Here is a 25,469-nt window from a genome sequence, read left to right on the forward strand (position 1 = left end):
AAATCTGGGGAACAACAAAAACACAGAGTCTAATGCGAGAGCTTTTTCAAGTCTTCAGTGCTCCTCTCGTCTCAGTAGACCTCTCTCATATATTTGTGTACAGGTCAGCTGGAGATACACAGCTGATGGTAATTTAAGTAGGGAGCTGCGTCAGCATGCATGGGCTTCAAAGGAAAAAGTCAAGGTTTATTCCATGCTGAAAAGAGAAGGAAACACAATGTTTCAGCTGCGGAGCCTTATTTGATTGTGACTCGAAGTAAACCTTTACTTCTTCGTTTGATGTTAATTTATCTTCATCAGATACCTGATAGTATCTAAACTTAACAGTTGCTTTCAGTAGCTAAAGACACTAGGTGGGTTTTGAACTCACAACCTCGGCATGACTCCGCTGTGCACTACTGTATAAGTACCGCACGCTGACCGATTGCGCCACTGGAACTGTGCGAGGTGTGCAGAAACACAGGGTGAAAACGGTTTCGGTTGTGGATCCATCTATACATGGGGAACACTAAAATAGCAAGGAAAATACAAGAAAAGAAACTGAAAGAATTGTGCTAACAGCAAAGGGGGACGGAGGGAGGTGGTCGGATAAGTAAATCAGCCTCGCAGATTATTTGTATCGACATTTTTTGAGTCAATCAGCAAACAGATTTCTCTTCATGTGCCTTAAACTGTGCAGTTTGTATCTTCGTTGTAGATAGGTTTCTTCAGAAGTCCAGTAAACTGACAATAATGGAAAACTAGCTGACGCACCCCGTCGTGAAGACCCTCTGTAAGGTGATTACACGTTTCATTTTCAAGTCGTCTCCTTTACACGCAATTGCAGCCCGGACACTGAGAGAAAGCATGAGAAATGGCTTCAATTTCAATGTGAAAGCGCAGTACAGGCTCGATGGCTTCAGATCTCCCATCAATCAAATAAAATTGCAGTAAAGCGATCTATATATGACTCTGAAGTACTGGGAAAGATGATTATTTTGAGCATGCCTCCCAGGGTCTGCTACGAGGCTGAAGTTACAGTAGCTTCTTATTCGCCAGCTTCTTATGCGTGTTTTTCGTTCCACCTTAAATGCTGCTGCTGTGATGTTATGTCGCTTTTCGCCTGTAGATGGCTCTCTTCGATCAGTACTAATCCGGCTGGAATACTGTAGACATCTTCACTGAAAGGGAATATCCAAATAGCGACTGTCCAAATTATATTTTTGTATGGAATATATTTCAGAAAATCGCAAACCAATTTTAAAAACTCACCACAACACGGACTTACACTGGGAAAAGGTGATTGCACTTTCTGCTTATTGCTACAGCCTTCCCCCCGATTATGAAAATGTCTCACAGTTCTGACACCAACGTTTGAAAGACAATGTAACAGACTATCAAAATCCTGAAGTACAAGAAATTTTAATGCACCAGTTTTTTAAATATGACCCTCTGATCCTGGCATGTCAGAATACATTTCGAAAAAGTGTGGCACGAATTGCACGAATTGCAATGGCACAAATTGTTGAGAATATCACTGACCTTGCCGATATTTGCAGGGGATACGAATGTTTTGCACATGTTGAACTACAACAAGTAAAAATTTTTTACTTTCTTTTGCTGCTGTTATAAATCTGCCTTAAACATTTGAATGCATACCTTACTGCTGCTAATCACATTCACGTGTTTACAAAGCTTTTTTCTGTCTGTTATGTTTTTGCTAAGCAGTTTCTCCGTTTTCCTCGTACTGTGATTGTCAGCGAGCACAACAAGACTGAAACAGTGTAAAGGCAGGTAAAAAAGACAGGGTAAAACGCCTGATTGTCGGGAGTGGGATTTGAACCCGTGCCTCTATTTGGAGAGTGAAACACAAAGCTTAAAAGACACGAAGTTGTGAATTTGCTGTTTTAAACCGCTCGACTATCCTGAAGAAATAGGTGCTGACTGCACCAGTTGCATCCGATTTTCCGTAATTTTAGGACGATTGATACGACTGGACTAACAATTTGTGGCGTTTAGTATGACATGGAAAACGGTACCGGAGCATTCGGGTCCGGACTACTAGACTCAGAAACAGTTTTTACCCCCGCACTATCAAACTATCAAATTCCCAGCCTCTCTCGCTCACTCCTCACCTCTCACCTATGATCTGAACCTCACAGTGCCTTCTTTCTTACCAAAAACCCAAACACACATTGAAAATCTACCTCTACCATACATGTCAAAAGCTCACTCCCCATCATTTCTATCCCTTTATTTCATTCTTTTGATGCGTGTTTTTGCACATAACCTGTTACCTTTTTGTTGTTTTGCACGCTGCCTGTTGTTTTTTGCACATTGGCTGTTGTCTCTGTCTTTCTTTTGTTAAACAATTGTATTGTTGTTGTGTTTTTTTCTTTGTACTACTTATGTCCGAGAGCTAGCTAAATAGCATTTCGTTATACCATATACCTGTGTATGAGTATAATGACAATAAACTTGAACTTTAAACTTGAACTTGAACTTGACATAGTCTTGCAGGCAGTATATTATTTTATCGTTTACTTGTTTAAAAAAACACGGTCTTCTCGTTCCTAAGTCAGATTTTTAGTGCTTTCGAACGTTACTTCCAACCTGGACTGACAGCTTACCCGATCTGTTTGTGATCAGACCATGGAGTCGGGGGCTGTACCAAGCGCACGTTTCTTCCCAATGCTGAGGCGATCATTCGGAAGATGGGTGTGAAGAGACACAAGCTTTGTCGACTAAAAAACAAGGCAGGATATGCAAGAATACTAATCACTGGCGACAGTTATGTTCTCTTACTATTGAGATCCCTACATTGCGAGTTTTTTTAAGACTTTGAAACTAAAGGAAAGCGGTGACAAATGAAACTGGCACAGGTGGGGTTTGAACCCACGCTCTTCGATTTACGAGACCGACGCCTTACCACTTGGCCACCGCGCCTTCGAGTAAGCATGGGAATAAGGTTGTTCAAATTATTTTTTTCTGAATCTGGTTTACATCGCCAAATGTAAACCGGAGGCAGCAACAACAATAAAAGGGATACTTGTCCTTAAACTCGGACGTGATGTTCTGCAGACATGTGCACAATGTCCTGTTTTCTTGCAGTGTAGACATTTTGCTGTTCACGCTCCGCATTCATCTGCTTTGTGCATTGTTAGTCCGCACCTGTAACATGTAATGTCAGCCGTCCCCTGTTCTTCTATTTCTCTAGCATGACTGTGTCCTGCTGTTCGGCTTTTGTTTGTAAAGTTTGAGCGAGCGCCCCGTTCAGTGTCACTTTGTCACTGTGGTCAGAAAGCATTCTTGATTCTGCTTGAGCTGCTTCATGAATTCTAGCGACTGTAAGAGCTCTTTCTAGTGTCAGCCCTTCCTCCTGCAGCAATTTATAGTCTCTTATGTGCACATTTTTCCACAAGTTGATCTCTTAACATGTCAGTTTCCAATACTCCAAAGTCACAAGATTTAGCCAGTTCTCTTAGTGCAGTCACAAAAGCATCAACAGATTCGTCCTGAGACTAAGTTCTCTGCCTAAATTTATGCCGTTCCAAAACCACATTTCTCCGCGGTGTAAAGGAAGCGTCTAAGGCAGCTACAGTCTTTTTCTCCAGGGAGGTTGGCGAAAATCCGCTGCACGGGAGCCCCGATACAGTGCAGTAATGTAGCACGTCTCACGGCATCCTGAGCTTCTGTAGATCCACTGGCTATTTAAAAAAAATCTGTACGACTCCATCCATATCTTGTATTCCGTATACAAATCCGGGGCTCCGAGGTTCAGTAGAAGTGGTGGAAAAAGCTGGGCATAAGCAAAGCTTCTCGGCGCGGCTACCATATCTTCCATGGCGCAAGCTAAACGAAAAGTCCGAAAATTCAGAAGTTCGTGAATTAACAGCAAGAGAACTAAAATCTGTACTGCACTCGCTTTGAGTCTGTCAAGCACTCATCTCTCGTCGCCTTCAATGTTGTGTATCTTAATAAAGAGACGTTTTTATATTATTTTAACTATTTTATTAACTACACAGATCACGCCCTTACACCATATATTCCTGCCTTCTACTCTCTCGTTCTGTTGTCTGGCGATGTCTACTCACTATACTACATTTAGCATGACTTCTTGTTGCAGTTGAGCTCAAAGCTGGAGATGATCTCCATATTCTACCGCACTATCTAGTCCGAAACGTAGTACACAGTACATACTTTTTTAAGTGAAGTCAGGTTGTTAAAAAATTAAACCAGCGCCCTGTCACAGAAATGTACCCCAGTCTCCCGCGCAACAAGCGGGGGTACTCAGCACTGTACTAACGAGGAGCGCTTGTCTGCAGCTGAGCGTCAGCTCTGTTTACTGTCAGCAGTCATTGCCTCATTTCCAAAGACTTTTTCACCTGCTCTCAGCTTTTAAAGACAGTCATAAACGCTCAAGAAGTAATTCATGTCAGTTGGAAGTCTGTTTCTGTTGTCTCAGCTCTTGATAAAGAAAAGCCGTGCGTGGGAGACTCCCTCTCTGAAGACGTTTGCCGTCACCCTGCGAGGGAGAAGAGCCATCAATCACCGAGGCAACCACTGAGACAGTTAACATTAAACACGTGAAATGCGAGATGTTGTGATTTTTTCCCCGCTTAAGGCTTCTATTGTTTCTACTCTAACGAGAAAGACCTCTTTGTTAGAAGTGAGATTTTAACAAACGTCTCCAGGGTTAACTGCGACCTGAATGCAACGCCTTAGACCACCAGCCATCTTGCCTGTGGTACTAAGAGCAGCGCTCAATAAAAATGATCAGAAACCGAAAGCGCTTCTTATGCGGATCAGTATATTCCGATTCCACTGGTTCTGCAGAAGAAATAAGAAAAGCCGAACTCAAAGCACTGTGTTGTCATTACGGGTACTCTGCAGCTGCTTTAAGATCTACTCACACCGTGTTGCCATTAAGGCTACCTAGTTAAAAAAAAAACTTATCGTCATCTTTTTGAACGTGATTATTAGACACCCGTTAAATCTCCACCGAGGTTTCTTGAGAGATCTTCAGCGAGCGAGTATTAAAAAACTACGTCGCTTCCAACCTCTGCTGTCACTGTAAACTCGGACGTGATGTTCTGCAGATGTGCAGTGTGCCTTTCCTCTTGTCGTATTCAAGAGTACTCACTGTGTGAGCTCCTCACTGCGTGTTCTGTACTCTACTGTGATTTAATTTAGATGATTACGTGGAATAGAGTGACAAGATCTACTTGAACATTTTCGGTTTGTGAAATGAAACACTAAATACACTACTGTAAATACAAGTAATGGACATTTAAAATAACCACAGTACAGCTAGAACAGTGAAAGATAAAAGACTATTTAGAATGACATTCACAATAGATTTAAGAACAGCACATCCGCCCGAACAGGGACTTGAACCCTGGGCCCTCAGATTAAAAGTCTGATGCTCTACCGACTGAGCTATCCGGGCTCTGAAAGAAAATCGATACTGTCGGGATCCTCGCAAGTCACGTGTCTCTTGTTCCGAAGCGCAGGCATACCTGACCCGTCCGGAATGACCAATGACAGACTTTATCATGAAGCGACGGCATCACTCCCAGTAGAATGAGTGAGAAATACAGCATGACATGGGTAGTTAAGGGGCTCCCACAATCCATCTTTCCTCACATTACTGATTTTTTTCAATAGCATTTGGACCTTTTTTCACATTCAGATTTTTTTCTCATTTAATAAAATCTTTTAATCAACAACATTAAAAAGAAAACAAATGGAACATTTTTTGGAACAATAATTAAAAAAAAATCTTTCAATGCCTTGGTTGTATACGTGTGCACACCCTTTATAAAGGGAGTTGCAACAGTGCTGAAATGTAAAGAGCATTTCTGTAGAGAAAACAGCATTTTTTCTGCCTTGATGTTAAGCTTAGGGAGCCTGTCTTTTAGAAATTCTATTTCTTCACACCCTGCACAGCCTCCCGACAGACTAACAAATATTTTTGGGAGAAATTGGCTCACACACCGGAAGACACTAACGTTTATTTACGTTAGAGTATGTGAATAACAGTTTAACCGAAAAAGTTTGTAATTGTGATTTTGTTAAAATTTAATAAATCGTCTATCATCAGTAAGTAATTATTAAGAAATTGTTTTATTTCATAAACTATAAGACAATTTAGAGAGTTTATAGGTCATAAACGTCGCTTATGTTCTTTTAACTCTAGCGTTCAGGATCCAAACCCAGGTGCGGACGGTTGTGTTTCTTGAATCTCTTGTAATCATCAAAAGTCGATGTGTAGTCCTTCAGTACTTTCTCGAGTTGTGCCATGGATATTTTATACGATCAATACTTGTCATGCTCTTTTGCATTTTCCTTAACTAAATTAGTTCAAATAATTTAGGATTTAACAGAACTAAATGAGGTACATTTAAAACAGCAGCGCAACTCTGCAGCACGTCGAGTGTGCCTGCATTTAATTGTGTAAACCTGGCTCTCTCTGAACACGAGCAAAGAGTTCTCACTCAACAGAAGATTGCGATGTGAGTACTGTAATATAAAGCACCTGGAGATGCCAGGGATTGAACCCGGGACCTCATACATGCGAAGCATGCGCTCTACCACTGAGCTACATCCCCGATGGAAAAGTTTATGGAACAGACTTAGAGATGTGCAAATGCTCACTGATCACACCACTCACGAAGAATGCCTGCAGTTTCCCACTTTCGCGTTTCTTCTACTACAGAGTAAATTCATAGGAATGAAAAAATAAGGAAGGAAAAATAATCGCATCGAAGCTTCAAGAGGCTGGGCACAAATTAATCTGTTATTTTTGCATCCAGTTACATGGGCGACGGTGGTTGATTCCCAGACGGGGGAGTGCTTTTTTTTCTACCTCCTTACTCGACTGTCCTTCAATTCTATTTTATTTGAAACCTATTTGCATCTTTTAAGTGCTCTTGATTAAACTATGCATAGAAAAACAGCAGTACTGATGATTTAACGTAAAAGGGTGAAACAACGCCCCAACCACAGGAATGGTAACAGGAAGGATCGTGTTCTTATTTAATATGTCCTTTTGAGATGTCTTGTCAATGCACACAGGCGGTAGAGCTGAATAATTTACTTTTAGTTCTTTCTATACCAGGAAGAAAGGAGCAGACTTTAACTTTAAGAGGCAAAAATGACACCTTGCCAAAGCTAATATTTATTAAAATGACATCACAACAAAAGAGTGGAGCCTTGAGTGAATAAAGCCTTGAGTGGAGCCTTGAGCTTTCATTGGATGTCTGTGTCTCCATAACTTTGTAGGTGAGAGAGAGGATTGTGATAATTTGCAGGTGCTTCTCGGGAGTGCGTTGGTGGTACAGGCGCCTTCCAAATAATTGAGTCAGTTTTTTAATCCCAGCCAGTGCAAACCCAAATCTTTTCAAGATAATCTGTGGTCCGCTAACACATCTTTTGAAACACTACAACAGGTAACACCCCGTGTGAAACATCATGAGCATCTATTAAACCTCTCTACCTACCCGTTCCTCACAGAGACATGACGAGGGTCTAAAGGGACATTTTGAGCCGTAGAAACATTTTAGCATTCCGTACTTTCCTGTGCAGTCAGGCCAGTTCCACTTTAACTGCGCCCGACAACGGAGGTCGTTTTGAAAACTACGAGAGTAAAGGAAGAGTAAAGGATTGGAAGCTAGGGAGTTTCAGGTCTGTGTTTTTATTATAGGTTCTCAAATCTGAATACCTTTTCAAGAAGTATTTCAGAATCCCAGTCAAATCCAGTACGAATGCTGCATAGATCTGCATTGTACAATTAGTATACTGTTTGTCCGTTGAATCAAACACGCCTTATGAAGCATTTCTAAAACAGGAGAGATTGTTAGGGAATGCGTCTTCCTGTAAAAATAAAATGACTTCAAGGGCACTATAAGCAGAGGTGCTCTACAGAAGAACTATAGCCAGAGATGCCAAAGAGGTCGAGATTTCACCACGTGAGAGAAAGCATCTCAGAAAACGAAGTTGCGGTCATTTCCACGCCTCATAAAACCACTAGGTCAAACAACAAGAGCTGAAGAGCCGCTGTTGAGAGTAACACGGCCGAGCGCTCTAAGGAGCTGGCTTAAACCTCCAGCCTCTTCAGGAGCATCTGTTGGAGTCACACTGCTACAGTGTATCGCCTTGTTAAGTATCCCTTTTATTGTTGTTGCTACCTCCAGGCGATGTAAACCAGATTCAGAAAAAAAATAATTTGAACAACATTATTCCCACGTTTTTTCGAAGGTGCGGTGGCCAAGTGGTAAGGCGTCAGTCTCGTAAATCGACGATCGTTTTATCAAACCCCACCCGTGCCTGTTTCGAAGTCTTCAAAAAAACTTGCAATGTAGGAGTCTCAATAGTAAGAGAACATAACTATCGCCAGTGATTAGTATCCGTGCATATCCTGCCTTGTTTTTTAGTCAACAAAGCTTGTCTCTCTTCACACCCATCTTCTGAATGATCGCCTCAGCATTGGGAAGGAACGTGCGCTTGGTACAGCCCCTGACTCCATGGTCTGATCACAAACAGATCTGGTGAGCTGTCAGTCCGGGTTGGAAGTAACGTTCGAAAGCACTAAAAATCTGACTTAGGAACGAGAAGACCGTGTTTTTTTAAACGAGTAAACGATAAAATAATATACTGCCTGCAAGACTATGTCAAGTTCAAGTTCAAGTTTATTGTCATTATACTCATACACAGGTATAAGGTATAACGAAATGCTATTTAGCTAGCTCTCGGACATAAGTAGTACAAAGAAAAAAAACACAACAACAATACAATTGTATAACAAAAGAAAGACAGAGACAACAGCCAATGTGCAAAAAACAACAACAGGCAGTGTGCAAAACAACAAAAAGGTAACAGGTTATGTGCAAAAACATGCATCAAAAGAATGAAATAAAGGGATAGAAATGATGGGGAGTGAGCTTTTGACATGTATGGTAGAGGTAGATTTTCAATGTGTGTTTGGGTTTTTGGTAAGAAAGAAGCAATCAGCACACATTTTTTTCAGGACAGTCGAGCAGTTTAAAACAGCAAATTCACAACTTCGTGTCTTTTAAGCTTTGTGTTTCACTCTCCAAATAGAGGCACGGGTTCAAATCCCACTCCCGACAATCAGGCGTTTTACCCTGTCTTTTTTACCTGCCTTTACACTGTTTCAGTCTTGTTGTGCTCGCTGACAATCACAGTACGAGGAAAACGGAGAAACTGCTTAGCAAAAACATAACGGACAGAAAAAAGCTTCGTAAACACGTGAATGTGATTAGCAGCAGTAAGGTATGCATTCAAATGTTTAAGGCAGATTTATAAAAGCAGCAGAAGAAAGGTGCAGCCTTTGTGAGAATTCGCGGGTTTTTATGCTGCTTGGACTTCTTTCAAGCCTATGAAGTGACCCCCGTTTTATTTTCATTTTCAAACTTCAGAACCGAATAACAAAAAGGTTTCATGTGTGACAGCATTCCGTTGCAAATACCGTTTCCACGATGTATTCAGCGACGGGAATGAAATACTTTAGTGCTGGCTCAAATGCGAGGAATTTCAGAAAAACCTGGAAAAGCAACGCTTGCAGTAAACGACAAATTTAAAGCGTGTAGTCAGCATGAACAGAACAACGCAATGCTCTGTAAAAACGATCTGAAGCCGCAATTACTCTTTTATCTCGGGCAATTCATTCATTCCGATAAGATGTTTCCGCAGAATAAATGAAATGCCGAACTCCAAACATGTTGTTGCCATTATTGTTACTCCTGCTGCTGTAGTTTTAAGCTTTAATCAATGTGGGGGACTGAACCCACAGTTCTGAGATTAAGAGATTTTTGCTTTATGGACTGCACCTATATAACTCTTGTGCTACAGCAGTAATGTTTCTGGGTGTGGATGAACATGACATAATAGACTGACAGCAGGAACACGTGGCCCACAGGCAGTGACAGTATCGCTATATTTGGCTGCAGTATATTGTGTTGAGAGCAGCAATAACTTTCCTGCAGAGATGGGAGTGCCTTTAATACAGCTCTTTCAATCGGACAGAGTAACAGGAACTGACCTAAAGTTTCGGCTGTGGATCCATCTCCACATAGGGGAAGGAGACAGTAAAATAGCGATGAAGAAACAGAAAGATTTGTGCTCGCTGCAAAGTAGCAAAGAGGTGGTCAGACACATAAAATAGCTTGGTGATAAGTTGCAGTGACAGTTTTATTTTATTTAGTACACGGATTTCTCTTCATGTTCCTTAAGATGTGTAATTTGTATGTTGGTTGTATGAGAACATGTTCTTCTAAAGTCCTGTCAATTGACAGTGGAGAGCTAGCTGGTGCACATCTCCAAGAAGACTCTCTTTAAGGCGATTACAAGTTTCTCAAACAAATCTGTGTCATATTTTTAAAATATTTTAGCTAATGAGCAACGAGAGTATAAATGAATTCTCCCACCCTCCATTCGAAGGTAAAACTCCATGTGCGAGTCTAAGTTTCCTTGAAGCTACTGATGTTCGTCATTATTGGACATTCCCGGTGATATTGTCTAAGGAGCTCAATTTTTACTTGTTGTAGTTCAACATGTGCAAAACATTCGTATCCCCTGCAAATATCGGCAAGGTCAGTGATATTCTCAACAATTTGTGCCATTGCAATTCGTGCAATTCGTGCCACACTTTTTCGAAATGTATTCTGACATGCCAGGATCAGAGGGTCATATTTAAAAAACTGGTGCATTAAAATTTCTTGTACTTCAGGATTTTGATAGTCTGTTACATTGTCTTTCAAACGTTGGTGTCAGAACTGTGAGACATTTTCATAATCGGGGGGAAGGCTGTAGCAATAAGCAGAAAGTGCAATCACCTTTTCCCAGTGTAAGTCCGTGTTGTGGTGAGTTTTTAAAATTGGTTTGCGATTTTCTGAAATATATTCCATACAAAAATATAATTTGGACAGTCGCTATTTGGATATTCCCTTTCAGTGAAGATGTCTACAGTATTCCAGCCGGATTAGTACTGATCGAAGAGAGCCATCTACAGGCGAAAAGCGACATAACATCACAGCAGCAGCATTTAAGGTGGAACGAAAAACACGCATAAGAAGCTGGCGAATAAGAAGCTACTGTAACTTCAGCCTCGTAGCAGACCCTGGGAGGCATGCTCAAAATAATCATCTTTCCCAGTACTTCAGAGTCATATATAGATCGCTTTACTGCAATTTTATTTGATTGATGGGAGATCTGAAGCCATCGAGCCTGTACTGCGCTTTCACATTGAAATTGAAGCCATTTCTCATGCTTTCTCTCAGTGTCCGGGCTGCAATTGCGTGTAAAGGAGACGACTTGAAAATGAAACGTGTAATCACCTTACAGAGGGTCTTCACGACGGGGTGCGTCAGCTAGTTTTCCATTATTGTCAGTTTACTGGACTTCTGAAGAAACCTATCTACAACGAAGATACAAACTGCACAGTTTAAGGCACATGAAGAGAAATCTGTTTGCTGATTGACTCAAAAAATGTCGATACAAATAATCTGCGAGGCTGATTTACTTATCCGACCACCTCCCTCCGTCCCCCTTTGCTGTTAGCACAATTCTTTCAGTTTCTTTTCTTGTATTTTCCTTGCTATTTTAGTGTTCCCCATGTATAGATGGATCCACAACCGAAACCGTTTTCACCCTATGTTTCTGCACACCTTGCACAGCTCCAGTGGTGCAATTGGTCAGCACGCGGTACTTATACAACAGTGCACAGCGGAGTTATACCGAGGCCGTGAGTTTGTGCTTCACCTGGAGCAGTGTCTTTAGCTACTGAAAGCAACTGTCAAGTTTAGATACTATCAGGTATCTGATGGAGATAAATTAACATCAAATGAAGAAGTCAAGGTTTACTTCGAGTCACAATCAAATAAGGCTCCACAGCTGAAACATTGTGTTTCCTTCTCTTTTCAGCATGGAATAAACCTTGAATTTTTCCTTTGAAGCCCATGCATGCTGACCCAACTCCCTACTTAAATTACCATCAGCTGTGTACCTCCAGCTGACCTGTACACAAATATATGAGAGAGGTCTACTGAGACGAGAGGAGCACTGAAGACTTGAAAAAGCTCTCGCATTAGACTCTGTGTTTTTGTTGTTCCCCAGATTTGTTTTTAATGTTCTTTTTCTTTTAAAGTTGTTGCGTTTGGTTGTTTTTTTATAGTTGCTAGATTACTACAGGGATTTACCTAGGTTCCCGGGAGACTTCTCGTTTTGTGTTTGTTGTTTTTTCGGGTTACAACTATTTTTTTTTCTGTTGATAGGATCCCACGCATTACTGTGGGACTAGTTAACTTTAGTTCATACATTGTACCTGAAATTACCACATAAACTACTACTCTGTTTTCCTTTTTTTTTTTAAAAAAAGGCAAAACTAATGTTTGTTTCTCCTTGCTGCTGATTGGTAGCTACAACGGGTCAGTTGCAACAAACTGGCTGCTGAAATTTGTCAGCAGCTCTGTAGCAAACCTGTTCTCAATTGCAACAAACCTAAAATAACAGCTGCTGCCCATTAGACATTACTAAAGTAGGAGACTAAGCAGACTAAGCAGAACAATAGATTACATTGGAACTGTCCTGAATGTAGTGGAAATAATATCGTCATTAAGTAACAATTGCTTTCCAGACACTACAATTATTCACAAGGAATTTTATCAATACATATTTTATTAATAAAAGTGTAATATCTTAATACTGAAGTTTAATGTTATCTGTATTAGTAGCTGAATAACAGGTAATGCATGCACAGATTTTATTATACTATTGTAAGAAAACCGGCACAGGGACGCCAAATATGTAATGTTGCCATAGCCAAAATGTAATGTAGTGGCTCTCTGAAGGCACCAGTTCTGTAGGGTTTGGGCATTTACTGAGACAATTATTAATTGTAGCAGTAAATCACAAAGTTGATTCTTTTGATGGCTTTAGAGTCCAACCATGCGACATAACTCAACCAACGCACACACACAGGTACTAATACATGAGGATACATTTATTAATACATAGAATATGCATGTAAAACTAACAGATCTTATCGAGAGGGTTATCAGAATACAAAAGGTATGTTCGGTCAGTTACAAAGAGTTACACATATCAAGAGGACATACGTTCAGTATATCATTCATTAAGACCGTTTCGTAAAGTGAACTTGGTTACAACTTCTACATTAGATACTCAAAACAAGTACATAACTCTTAGGAATTAAATTGATATCAACTGGTTGGGATAACAATTGAATTCTCGAGCTGTAATGCAGTGAAGTTGAATACTCATCCAATTTCTGGGGATTCAGATCTCCTGCGGCACAAAGAAACAGTTGCAGGCTGTTGCTGTCCAATCTGCGCTCTCTGGCTCGGTGCCAGGCTGTGCTGTGCAGCTTGCGACGGTGCGCTGCTGTTGCTCACTGACCGGCTAGTTAGTGTTGGCTTTAACTAGCACAGTTTGTGCACAGGAGAAAAGATGACTGTGGGTCCCAGCAAGTCCGGAAGAGGACCGGTTCGTTCCTGATGAAGAGCTAGTTCTGAATAGTGATTCAGCTGTCCACAGTTCTGACCTGTTCACGAGGCCTGCTGCTGGTTACTCTCTGGCAACCTCCACTCCAGACTCTTAGAACAAAGGAAAATTCTGGTACTCGGACACACTGGCCATTCCGTGGTTGTCCGGGCTGAGTCTCAGGATGGTCAGGAGGTGCGCTGCGAGAATGTACTGCCCTTGGGAGCCTTCTGCTCCTGGGCCGTCCTGCCCTGGAATTCTCCTTTGAATTCCCTTTAGAATTCTCCTCAGAATCTTACTGAATCTGAATCTCACAGGCTCTCTGTGTTGCCTGTTCTTACCTGGAGGAACTTCAGCTCATTGATTGGCTGAAAGTTCCATGGGCATCAGAGTCCCACGTGGGTTACTCGGCCCTACCAGTCCCTGATTGGTTGATCAAGGTGAGATATGAGTCACTTACACCTGACACTTAGTAATGCAGTCAAGATGTTCAACTGGCACTCCCTAGACAGATAGGCGCCAATGGATGACCATTGATCATGATAGCCAGGCTTAGCTAAGTGCATCCCCCTTTGGGAGCTGTCTTTTATCAAAGGAACCCTAAATCAGCCTGCATGGTTTCTCTGTGGCTGCACCACAGAGATGAACAGAGAAATGAGGCCTAATTTGGGAAAGCTCAGAAACACTTAATTCTGCCTTATTAATAAGCCTCGCCGCTACATCTTAAACTGACCATTTGGCCAGGACCTCGTAAACTGGCCAAATACCATGAACCCCCCTCTTTACCATCAGACCGAGTGACGTCAGAAACGGAGAAGAAGATACTATATAACCCAAAAGTTTGTACCGGTACGGGGAACAATACTTCGGTTTTGTTGTTTCTTGCGGGAAACAAGACTTCGGCTTTATTGTTCCTTGCATGCAATAAAGTTATCTGTTTTACTTCATCTCGGGATCAAGAACCTTATTCTTTCTGTTACAACACCACTATACTAATGAGGAAGACATCGCACTCTCCGACCCCCAGCATCGTGTCCCGACCCACCGTGCTGGAAGGCGACGCTTGCTGTGATTCCTTTACGGAGCAGAAGTGACATCCGAGGAGCCGTGAGATCATTTCAGCATTTCGCAGCAATTCAGCATTTCGAAAACACAAACGACCAACTCGGAATGACTTGCTTTTGAAGCTTGTCAAAGCGTTCTTTGTGCACGACGACTGCGCCGCCTAGCAGATACAAATGGGTTGTACAACTTTGAACTAGCAAATGGAAGAGGGCTAAGCCCCCTCTCTTTTAGCCCAGGTTCGATCTGTCTCCCAGAATCACCAGGGCGCACGCACACACACACACCCGTGCCGTTGAAGTGCTCTGCTTCATTTCTAAGGGCAACTCAACATTCACTCCTACCCCGAGTGCAGAAAAGACAGCGTCCGCAGCAACAACAGCTCAGGTCTCTGCACAGGAGCTAAGCTGCCCTCATCTCCTCTGCTCTGCTCTGCGGCTCCTGCGGAGTGGAGTCCTGCCTGGAGCCGTGTTTGCAGGCGGCGGCTCCCCGCGCCCTGTCTGTGCGTCGTGTCCAAGAGCTCCTGGGAGGAAGAGAGAGCCCTCCCACTCGGGGGCTTTTCCACGGTCTGTGTGAGGAGGGGCGGGTGTGTCCAGTAGCTTATCGAGCGGAAGCCTGGGGCGGTGGAGAGCTGTGATCGTGCAGACCTTGAGGTGTCACCTCTTTGTCTGCTTTCCCGCCCCCCCTCCGCCCAAGCTCTGCTCCAAAGTAGCCCGGCAACCCCTCACACCTGCACGTGTCACAACCTAAGGTGTGGTCATGAGACAACCATGGGGTGTCGTTCTGTTCTTGCTAATTGTTTCCTGCCCGTCGCAGGCAGGAGTCCATGCGAGGAAGATGCGCTGGACAGAGCTCAGAGGGCACAGCTGGGTGGCTTTCCTTCTGAGTGACGTTCCTGCAACACTCTCCCGCTCCTCTTGGTGCGCTCATGCCGCAACACAGGAAGGCTGGAGCAGGTAGGTGTGTGCTTTCCGCACTGCTGAAATAGCTCAGCTGGGAGTGCGTTAGACTGAAGATCTAAAGGTCCCTGGTTTGATCCCGGGTTTCAGCGTTTTGTTTCATTGAGCCCTCTGTTCCTCTCTGCAGCGCCCCCTTCCTAAAGTGACGCTTCCTTTTCTCAGCCTGAAACGCAAGCGAGACACAAGCAGCAGTACCTGCAGGTTTCCGTAGTGTAGTGGCTGTCACGTCAGCTTAACACCTGAAAAGTCCCCGGTTCGAGCCTGGGCGGAAACAGCCTCGTTTTGCACGCTCCTGTACTTCACAGAGGTCTTGAGCGACCGATCATTTGTTGCCAATGTATTTCCGGTGCCTTCATGCACTCTTGTACCAAACGCACGTTCCTTCTGTACGCGGAGCCGATCATTTGCAATTGCACTGTGCCGACAGACCAGGACGAGCTCTGTTGGCTCAAAAGCAGCGCAGGACCTGCAAGAACAACAGAAAGATTAGCATCCAGCGGGGGCCTCTTAGTGAGCCCAAGATCTCATCAAGAATCGGCTCCAGCAACAGGGCTGGGCGCATTGTTCCATTCTCCGACCACTCTCGGTGTAAACAAGTCCCTCCTGGTCTCTGCTTGAAATGCATTTTCATGCGTTTGCTTTGGTGTAACTGGCTTCCCCTGCATGGGCGAATGTGAAGAAGATCCTTAGTAAGTCATTGAAGAAAACCGAGAAGAGGTCGGAGTGGCCTCTGTCGTTCATCAATGATCCAGTCAGGCAGTACACCTCTGTAAAGCGCCGTTCGTTTACATCGATTGGCTTTTTTTTGCCTTCATTCGTGCAAGTAGTAAAAGCAGACACCCCTTTAGGGAGCCTGTCAGCACCCGGAGTTTTCCCCTTCTGTAAGCTCTCCATAGCCTCTCAGCTCTTCTACTGTCCAATCCCCCTCAAGTACTTCCCTATCTTCTTCACTCAAAACGTTTTCTAGCTTTGAGGTAAAAAAAATGAATTTCTTCATCCTTTACCTCTGTAGAGCTGTACAGTCTTGAGTAGAAGTGTCACGCCCTCTGCAGCCAGAGGGCGGTCCTTCTCTGTCCTGTCCCTAGTTTCTGGTCTGCTGTCCTTCCTGTCCCTCTCTTTCCCTTGGGCTAAATATTTCAGGGTCTTGCACTCTGTCCTCGCTCAGCACTGACGTTCGGATGTCCTGAGACCCGCCTAGCACCAGGGCGCCCCACGTCCGCTCCCTGAGGGCACAGGTTTCTATACGGCATTCCTGAACTCTTTGCACTAATGAGCCCGGGCCTTTTTCCCGTCTCGCCGCTACGCATATGGGTCTTTTTCCGCCCTCCTGCTCCCCACGGTTAGTCCCCTTGGACGTCCGTGACAAGAAGGCCTCGATGCAGGAGAGGATAGCACTCAGCTCTGTACTCTCTCTTCCCTCCTCATCAACTACACTTTCCATGACAGACTTGGAGCCTACCACTTTCCTGAAAAAGAAGCGAGTACACTTCTCATTTTCTTCCAAGAACTGCACTCTTCTTAACAGCACTCCTCGACTACTTTCTTCCGCTATGCTCCGGACATCCTTTTTTAAAAGGGTGATATCCTCGAGCACATCGAAGCCACTGTCTCGTGTAGAGACGCTGCAGCTGCCTCTGTTTCCTGGCTAGCACTCTTCTCCGTCTGGCAGCAGCCTTCCTTCCCTCAGCCATGAAAAAGGCCTTTGTCTTCACCTTCACCTCCTCCCACCACTCTCCTACTGACCCGTACAGACACTGCAAGGACAGCCACTGTGATAGTCTCTCCTTGTAGCGGGATACTACCCCCTCGTTCTCTAGCAGCTTTGTGTTGAGTTTCCAGAGGCCTGGGCCAAAGACAGTCCCACCCTGGAGTTCCACTCTACACCCTAAAGCCTGATGATCTGAGAAGAAGACAGCCTGAAGAGTGACCCCAACAACTTTCACTCTCTCTGAGACAAAGCAATAGTCAATTCTGATTCCTCCCTGACCATGTACATCCTGCTGTTGTGGGATATATACATCTACAGTGCCTTGCGAAAGTATTCGGCCCCCTTGAACTTTTCAACCTTTTGCCACATTTCAGGCTTCAAACATAAAGATATACATTTTTTATTTTATGTGAAGAATCACCAACAAGTGGGACACAATTGTGAAGTGGAACGAAATCTATTGGATTTTTGAAACTTTTTTAACTAATAAAAAAATGAAAAGTGGGGCGTGCAAAATTATTCGGCCCCCTTGCGTTAATACTTTGTAGAGCCACCTTTTGCTGCGATTACAGCTGCAAGTCGCTTGGGGTATGTCTCTATCAGTTTTGCACATCGAGAGACTGAAATTCTTGCCCATTCTTCCTTGCAAAACAGCTCGAGCTCAGTGAGGTTGGATGGAGAGCGTTTGTGGACAGCAGTTTTCAGCTCTTTCCACAGATTCTCGATTGGATTCAGGTCTGGACTTTGACTTGGCCATTCAAACACCTGGATACGTTTATTTGTGAACCATTCCTTTGTAGATTTTGCTGTATGTTTGGGATCATTGTCTTGTTGGAAGATAAATCTCCGTCCCAGTTTCAGGTCTTTTGCAGACTCCAACAGGTTTTCATCCAGAATGGTCCTGTATTTGGCTGCATCCATCTTCCCCTCAATTTTAACCATCTTCCCTGTCCCTGCTGAAGAAAAGCAGGCCCAAACCATGATGCTGCCACCACCATGTTTGACAGTGGGGATGGTGTGTTGAGGGTGATGAGCTGTGTTGCTTTTACGCCAAACATATCGTTTTGCATTGTGGGCAAAAAGTTCGATTTTGGTTTCATCTGACCAGAGCACCTTCTTCCACATGTTTGGGGTGTCTCCCAGGTGGCTTGTGGCAAACTTTAGACGAGACTTTTTATGGATATCTTTGAGAAATGGCTTTCTTCTTGCCACTCTTCCATAAAGGCCAGATTTGTGCAGTGTAAGACTGATTGTTGTCCTATGGACAGACTCTCCCACCTCAGCTGTAGTTCTCTGCAGTTCATCCAGAGTGATCATGGGCCTCTTGGCTGCATCTCTGATCAGTCTTCTCCTTGTCTGAGCTGAAAGTTTAGAGGGACGGCCAGGTCTTGGTAGATTTGCAGTGGTCTGATACTCCTTCCATTTCAAGATGATCGCTTGCACAGTGCTCCTTGGGATGTTTGAAGCTTGGGAAATCTTTTTGTATCCAAATCCGGCTTTAAACTTCTCCACAACAGTATTACGGACCTGCCTGGTGTGTTCCTTGGTCTTCATGATGCTCTCTGCGCTTTCAACAGAACCTTGAGACTATCACAGAGCAGGTGCATTTATACAGAGACTTGATTACACACAGGTGGATTCTATTTATCACCATCAGTCATTTAGGACAACATTGGATCATTCAGAGATCCTCGCTGAACTTCTGGAGTGAGTTTGCTGCACTGAAAGTAAAGGGGCCGAATAATTTTGCACGCCCCACTTTTCATTTTTTTATTAGTTAAAAAAGTTTCAAAAATCCAATAGATTTCGTTCCACTTCACAATTGTGTCCCACTTGTTGGTGATTCTTCACATAAAATAAAAAATGTATATCTTTATGTTTGAAGCCTGAAATGTGGCAAAAGGTTGAAAAGTTCAAGGGGGCCGAATACTTTCGCAAGGCACTATAGCTCAGTGGTAGAGTGCATGCTTTTCATGTATGAAGTCCTGAGTTCAATCTCTGGTGTCTCCAGATGTCTTATATTATTGTGCTCACATCGCAGTCTTCTGTTGAGTGAGAACTCTTTGCTCGTGTTCATAGAGAGCCAGGTTTACACAATTAAATTCAGTCACACACGAAGTGCTACAGTGTTGCTCTGCTGTTTTAAATGTACCTCCAAAGCATTTTGTTCTGTTAACTACCAAATGATTTGAACTAATTTTACGTCATATTCAGGAAATCCAGAGAAGGTCATCAGACTTTTAGTGGCTGTTGAAGAAAACACCTCTTGAATCTCACCAGAGATCATTCAGCAAGCGAGTTAACAGGGGTTAACATAGAGAGTGGCGGGGGTGGGATGTCAGGGCTTGACGTCACTGCTTTATGCAAAGAATGGAGGGGTGGGTGTCAGGGCTATATGACTGTGCTTTCCGTAGAGAGTGGTGGGGGTGTGATGTCAGGGCCATACAACAGTGCTTTACACAGAGAGTGGAGGGGTGGGTGTCAGGGCCATACGACACTTCTTTACGTAGAGAGTGGCGGGGGTGGGATGTCAGGGTTTGATGACACTGCTTTATGCAGAGAGTGGAGGGGAGGGTTTCAGGGCCATAAGACACTGCTTTATGCAGAGAGTGGCGGGGGTGGGATGTCAGGGCCTGACGATACTGCTTTACGCAGAGAGTGGAGGGGTGGGTGTCAGGGCCATACGACATTTCTTTACGTAGAGGGCGGTGGAGGTGGGATGTCATGGTTAAATGACATTGCTTTCCATTGAGAGTGGTGGGGGTGGGATGTCATGGCCATAAGACACTGCTTTATGCAGAGAGTTGAGGGATTGATGTCAGGGCCATACGACAGTGCTCCACTCAGGCCTCTGCTTGAATTTGTACTCCTCCTCTCTCTCCCTACCTCTACCTCTCCCTCTCTATACCTCTCTCCCTACCTCTCCCTTTTCCCCTCCCTACCTCTCTCCCTACCTCTACCTCTCCCTCTCTGTGGGGCCAGTAGGGGGCGCTCACCCTGCGGTCTGCGTGGGTCCTAATGCACCAGTATAGTGACGGGGGACACGATCTGGCCCACCAGCGACGAGCAGGTTACCAGATCTAGACAAAGGGGGCAACTCTTAGTCGTATGAGCTTAGTCACACATCGCAGCGATTAAAAAACAAAACAAACATATTATGTCTGTTACTAACGACTTTTTTTTCTTACATTGAAAGTCTCTTTCCCGGGTGATTTTCTAGCGCAACTGGGGCTCTTCATTTCTCCTCTGTGTCTCATCGCGGGCGGATTTGAAACAGACCACAGAACCTGCCGCTGCAGTGCTCTCGGTTAGGGGCTCTCATCCTGCATCACCAATCTTCCACAGGAGGGACGGAGCTGGATTTCTGTCTGGAAAATAAACTCCAGAGTGAGAGAGAGAGAGCAGAGAGGGGTAGGGAGAGTTAGAGAGAGGTAGTGCTGTAGAGAGGTAGAGAGAGGGAGAGAGGTGGAGGGCGAGGGAGAGGGAGAGAGGTGGAGAGAGAGGGGGTTAGGGAGAGAGGGAGAGGTAGAGAGAGGGAGAGGTAGAGATAGGGAGGGGAAAAGGGAGAGGTAGAGAGAGGGAAAGGTAGAGGTAGGGAGAGAGAGGGAGTAGGAGTACAAATTCAAGAAGGAGAAAATCCACAACACAACACAGGCGTCGGCATGCGTGGGCTACAAAAGGAACAAGTAAAATGTTTCTTCCGGGCTGAAAAGAGAAGGAAGGAAAACACACCGTTGCGGCGCTATGACACGAAGACGCCGAGCCAGTTGAGCACAGCAAACCCAACCTGTTCTCACAAGTTGCCTGCGCTTCAGGCGAAATAAAAGCTGCTGAGCTAAATCAGGAAAGCGGTAACTATCAGGACTGCTCACTGTTCCTCAGGCTGGGACAGGAGGTCACACACTGTATTATTATTATTGAGAGACAGGCTCACTGTCTGTTCCTCAGGCTGGGACAGGAGGTCACACACTGTATTATTATTATTGAGAGACAGGCTCACTGTCTGTTCCTCAGGCTGGGACAGTGGATCACACACTATATTATTATTACTGAGAGACAGGCTCACTTTCTGTTCCCCAGACTGGAACAGGAGATCACACACTGTATTATTATTATTGAGAGACAGGCTCACTGTGTCTTCGTTTGGGCTGGGACAGTAGATCACACTGTATTATTATTATTGAGAGTCTGGCTCACTGTTCCCGAGGCTGGGACAGGAGATCCCACACTGTATCATTATTATTTATAGACAGACTCACTGTCTTTTCCTCAGTCTGGGACAGGACGTCACACACTGTATTTTACTTATTGAGAGACAGACTCACTGTCTTTTCCTCAGTCTGGGACAGGTGGTCACACACTATATTATTATTGAGAGACAGGCTCACTGTCTGTACCTCAGGCTGGGACAGTAGATCACACTGTATTATTATTATTAATATTATTGAGAGTCTGGCTCACTGTTCCCCAGGCTGGGACAGGAGATCCCACACTGTATTATTATTATTTCGAGACAGGCTCACTGTTTGTTCCTCAGACTGGGACAGGAGATCCCACACTGAATTATTATTATTGAGAGACAGGCTTACTCTCTGTTCCTCAAGCTGAGACAGGACATCACATACTGTATTATTATTGATTGACAGGCTCACTGTTCCTCAGGCTGGGTCAGGAGCTCACACAGTATTATTATTATTTAGAGACAGGCTCACTGTCTGTTCCTCAGGCTGGGACAGGAGATCACACACTGTATTTTTATTATTGAGAGACAGGCTCACTGTTCCTCAGGCTGGGACAGGAGTTCAAACTGTATTATTATTATCATTGAGAGACAACCTCACTGTTCCTCAGGCTGGGACAGGAGATGACACACTGTATTATTATTATTGAGAGACAAGCTCACTGTTCCTCAGGCTGGGACAGTAGATCACACTGTATTATTATTATTGAGAGTTTGGCTCACTGTTCCCCAGGCTGGGACAGGAGGACACACTCTGTATTATTATTATTGAGAGCCTGGCTCACTCCTGTCTGTTCCTCATGTTGGGAAAGTAAATCACACACTGTATTATTATTATTGAGAGACAGGCTCACTGTCTGTTCCTCTGACTGGGGCAGGAAATGACACACTGTATTATTAGTATTGAAAGTGTAGCGACGAGGCTTATTAATAAGGCAGAATTAAGTGTTTCTGAGCTTTCCCAAATTAGGCCTCATTTCTCTGTTCATCTCTGTGGTGCAGCCACAGAGAAACTATTCATGCAGGCTGATTTAAGATGTTTTCTTTTGATAAGGGACATCTCCCAAATGGGGATGCACTTAGCTAAGCCTGGCTATCATGATCAATGGTCATCCATTGGTGCCTATCTGTCTAGGGAGTGCCAGTTGGACATCTGGACTGCATTCCTAAGTGTCAGGAGTAAGTGACTCATATCTCACCTTGATCAACCAATCAGGGACTGGTAGGGCCGAGTAACCCACGTGGGACTCTGATGCCCATGGAACTTTCAGCCAATCAATGAGCTGAAGTTCCTCCAGGTAAAAACAGGCAACACAGAGATTCAGTAAGATTCAGAAGGGATTCAGGAGAATTCTGTGGACTTTTCTAAAGGGAATTCAAAGGAGAATTCCAGGCCAGGACGGCCCAGGAGCAGAAGGCTCCCAAGGGCAGGACATTCTCGCAGCGCGCCTCCTGACCATCCTGAGACTCAGCCCGGACAACCACGGAACGGCCAGTGTGTCCGAGTGCCAGAACTTTCCTTTGTTCTAAGAGTCTAGAGCGGAGGTTGCCAGAGAGTAAGCAGAGGATCCACCCGACGTTAGTACCAGCAGCAGGCCTCGTGAACAGGTCGGAACTGTGGACAGCTGAATCACTATTCAGAACTAACGCTTCATCAGGAACGAACCGGTCCTCTTCCTGACTTGCTGGGACCCACAGTCATCTTTTCTCCTGTGCACAAACTTTGCTAGTTAAAGCCAACACTAACTAGCCGGTCAGTGAGCATCAGCAGCGCACCGTCGTAAGCCGCACAGCACAGCCTGGCACCGAGCCAGAGAGCGCGGCTTGGACAGCAACAGCCTGCAACTGTTTCTTTGTGCCCGCAGGAGATCTGAATCCCCAGAGATTGGATGAGTATTTAATTTCAATGCATTACAGCGCGAGAATTTAATTGTTATCCCAACCAGTTGATATCAATTTAATTCCTAAGAGTTATGTACTTGTTTTGAGTATCTAATGTAGAAGTTATAACCAAGTTCATTTACGAAACGGTCTTAATGAATGATATACTGAACGTATGTCCTCTTGATATGTGTAACACTTCGTAACTGACTGAATATATATCTTTTGTATTCTGATAACCCTCTCGATAAGATCTGTTAGGTTTACATGTGTATTCTATGTATTAATAAATGTATCCTCGTGTATTAGTACCTGTGTGTGTGCGTTGTTTGAGTTATGTCGCATGGTTGGATTCTAAAGCCATCAAAAGAATCAACTTTGTGATTTACTGCTACAATTAATAATTATTCCAGTAAATGCCCAAACCCTACAGAACTGGTGCCTTCAGAGAGCCACTACATTTACATTTTGGCTATGGCAACATTACAAGCTCCTTCAGGAACTTGTAGAAAAACTTTTTGGTTGGGTAGCTGCACTTCGGTAGCTGTATCATGTCTGTCATAGGTTATTGTAACAGGTAACTGTGGTGTGCTGACCAGCCAAATCTTTCCCACCTGCTCAACCTGGAGTTCCTTAACCTCACTTTTGCTCGTCACTGTGGCTTTACACTTTTCAGTGGCAGCCCCCTTTCTGATACCACATAACCTCTGAGTTGTGTCCCTAAGGAATGGCTTACTTGGGCATACCCAGTGGATATCCTTGGTTGATATACACAGTTCAAGGTTTGGAACAAGGTACAAATTCGGATCATCCTCCTGGTAAGCTACGAGCGGTGGGGTGGTCAACTTCACATGCATGTCCCCCCTCCAGAAGCCAACGTTCGATATAGACTTGAGTCTATAGATATCCTTGCTACTCACGATGGGAAGGTTCAACAGGAAACCTATTTCCTTGGCTTCGGGGTTGACATGTATGGGAATGGCACTGCCTAGACTGTATGCAAGATGTACTTGCAATGGCTGCACCATCTCGGAAGTGGTTGTCCTCAGTACTTCTTCTACTAAGGACAGTGGAACCAAGTAGGTTGGAATCTGTCCCATGGCTAGGCTAGTTACCGTGGCACTAAGCTCCCTAAGCAGATCCTGCATCAGCATTCTGACCTGTTGCACATAAGCATAGTCCCACTGTAACACGTCGACAATCCTGCCCACGGTGTGGAGGGTGTTATTTAACACTGCTGCATGAAGGTTTACTGCTAAAATTGTGCCCTGTAAGGTTTTCCCTAGGCTTTTCAGCCGCTGCTGCTGTTGATACAGCCTGTCATAAATTTCTGGCATTTCCTTACGTAACCCAGACACCTGCCTACTCAGGGTGGTCAGGGTGACAGTGTTAGCAGCAAACAGACCAGCTGAAAATAGTGAACCCACGGCAGAGGCCGCAGCAATCAGACCCCCCAAGAACCTTTTGGGGCGGCTGAGGCCTGTCATCTCCTCCTGGGTCACTGTTGCCTTCCTCAGCTGGCGGAGCATGTGTATAGTGTCTAGCTGGGCATGCCATATAGTATCCCCAGCCCACTACCTACCATGATAGGACACCCTACTGTTCATGTTGATGTGCTTCCGAAACACATCATGTGGGTCCAGCCGTACATACACTCGCTGAGTATATGTTCTGCAATTTGTTAACAACAATCCGGGAGCGTCCTGCAGGACTATGCCGGTAGGAGGACCGGGTTCCACAACTTCAAGGGGCTGTGTCGAGGCGATCCACAGTACTTTCAGGACCAGCCGTGGCAGTTTTAGGATTCCCATTCTGGAACACAGATGAGGCACATGGTACAGTTCCACTATAATTTTGAATATATTTTCCTAGCAGGACCTACACTACAGTACCCAACTACCTGCAGCTACAAAGGGGCACCCCCCTCTTTGATCGGGTTTGGACTTTTAACCCTATTCTGTGTCCTCCGGCACCATTTGAGGTGGGCGATACAACCGGAGGTGGTTGCGATGCACCCACTTGTAGACCAGAGATTGCCTTCCCTTTTCAATCCGAATTCGATAAGCTACCGGTGATACCTTATCGACAATCTCCTGGGGTCCTGTCCAACTGGGTAAGA

The 25,469-nt window shown here is 44.4% G+C and overlaps 4 non-coding genes across 4 annotated transcripts; 1 reads left to right on the plus strand and 3 right to left on the minus strand.

Moving 5' to 3' along the window:
• Positions 1 to 2,853: 2,853 nt before the first annotated feature.
• On the minus strand, positions 2,854 to 2,925 carry trnat-cgu (transfer RNA threonine (anticodon CGU)). The gene has a single exon. It is a non-coding gene; the product is annotated as a tRNA-Thr (tRNA).
• A 2,430-nt stretch (positions 2,926 to 5,355) lies between these two features.
• On the minus strand, positions 5,356 to 5,428 carry trnak-uuu (transfer RNA lysine (anticodon UUU)). The gene has a single exon. It is a non-coding gene; the product is annotated as a tRNA-Lys (tRNA).
• Positions 5,429 to 6,518: 1,090 nt separating this feature from the next.
• trnaa-cgc (transfer RNA alanine (anticodon CGC)) lies at positions 6,519 to 6,590 on the minus strand. The gene has a single exon. It is a non-coding gene; the product is annotated as a tRNA-Ala (tRNA).
• An 8,950-nt stretch (positions 6,591 to 15,540) lies between these two features.
• trnaf-gaa (transfer RNA phenylalanine (anticodon GAA)) lies at positions 15,541 to 15,613 on the plus strand. Its single transcript has one exon. It is a non-coding gene; the product is annotated as a tRNA-Phe (tRNA).
• The last annotated feature ends 9,856 nt before the right edge of the window (positions 15,614 to 25,469 follow it).

The sequence above is a fragment of the Lepisosteus oculatus genome, chromosome 14 (assembly GCF_040954835.1).
Source record: "Lepisosteus oculatus isolate fLepOcu1 chromosome 14, fLepOcu1.hap2, whole genome shotgun sequence".
Classification (NCBI taxonomy): domain Eukaryota; kingdom Metazoa; phylum Chordata; class Actinopteri; order Semionotiformes; family Lepisosteidae; genus Lepisosteus; species Lepisosteus oculatus.